At 55.4% G+C, this 1,281-nt stretch overlaps 1 protein-coding gene across 1 annotated transcript in view; it reads right to left on the bottom strand.

Annotated features, from left to right (window-relative positions):
- The window catches only part of NUP160 (nucleoporin 160kDa), a gene marked incomplete at both ends in the record, with an annotated part of 24,399 nt that overhangs the window by 15,496 nt on the left and 7,622 nt on the right, over window positions 1-1,281 (bottom strand). The gene's annotated exons all lie outside the window — the stretch shown is intronic.

Raw genomic sequence — 1,281 nt, 5'->3', positions numbered from 1 at the left:
CTCCCTGGCTCTGCTGTGCTGAGGACTCCAGAGCTGCCCCAGCACTGCAGGGGGGGCAGGATCCCCTCCCTCAACCCACACCCCATGAAGTGGAACAAGCAAAGCAACGTGCACAGCAAGTGCCTGCCAACCCCCGACGCCAGGGACCCCAGGAAAAAGGTGCTTTGTGCTGCTGCAGTGACCTCAGTGAGGATGAAGTCACAGCTTTGCTGCAGAGCCCATCCCAGGGCCCAGCCCTCGTGTCCTGGCACATTCCAGCCAAGAGCAGCAGGGATGGGTGACAGGGGAGGACAAACAGCCCAGGCTTGTGAAGGACACCAGCGTGTCAAGGTGGCCAAGCAGCAGCTCCTGCAGGCCAGCAGCAGGTGACGTGCCTTGGGAGAGCCCAGCTGCCCAAGGGCACCTTGCAACCTGCTTTCAATGCACCCAGGGTAACTTATCCAGGAAGGAAGGATTTGTTTTCAGCCAAGAAACTATGGCAGTAATGTTTTCAAGTAAATAATATCAGTTTAAACAACATCCTTCTTTTGTGGGGACTCGTTCCACATGCCTGCATGCACTCAAACCACAAGCACCACCCCTCGTGTGGCCACAGGACCAACAGGATGGACCCAGGAAGGGCTTTGTTGCCCTTCTCTGGCCACACACCAGACCTTCAAGGTCCTTTTGGGAGTGAATTGTGCAAAACTGCCCCCAGGATTCGAGGGGCGGCCTCCCCGGTGCCCGGCCCAGGGGGACAATCCTGCCCTGCTCCTGCTGGCCACAGTAGTGCTGACCCAGGCCAGGATGCTGGTGGCCTCCTGGGCTACCTGGGCACACACTGGCCCATCTCCAGCTGGCTGACCGTGTGCCCCAGGCAATCTCCACTACATGTTGATGTTGAGGACAGAACAAATTTGGATGGGGGAAGCATGGCTTAAATTATTATGTGTGCTAGAGCTTATCTGGGGTGGTAATATGTGGTACCACTTGTTAGACACATGATAGCACAGTGGTTCCAAAGGCTGCCAGACATGGAGGGTTGGAATTAGGTGCAGGGAAGCAAAGCACAGTGCTGGGAATGACTCATTAGATCAGGTGCACTTGGCAAGTGTCTTACTTGACTACTTGCAGAGTATGAGCAGGGAGCCAAATCTTGCAAGAAAAGGACTTGTTTAGGTCACTGAAGTCCAGCCTTGGGCAGGGAATGAGCTGGTGGCCTGTCCCTGGCTTCTGTCTCTGTGAAGTTCCACAGCCACTGCTTGCTGTGGACTATTGCTCTTGACAACTCCATGCAAGGAG

This window comes from Merops nubicus, unplaced genomic scaffold, assembly GCF_000691845.1.
Source record: "Merops nubicus isolate BGI_N331 unplaced genomic scaffold, ASM69184v1 scaffold28691, whole genome shotgun sequence".
Taxonomy (NCBI): domain Eukaryota; kingdom Metazoa; phylum Chordata; class Aves; order Coraciiformes; family Meropidae; genus Merops; species Merops nubicus.
The sequence above is the reverse complement of the archived record's forward strand: the minus strand, read 5'-3'. Positions and strand labels throughout refer to the sequence as shown.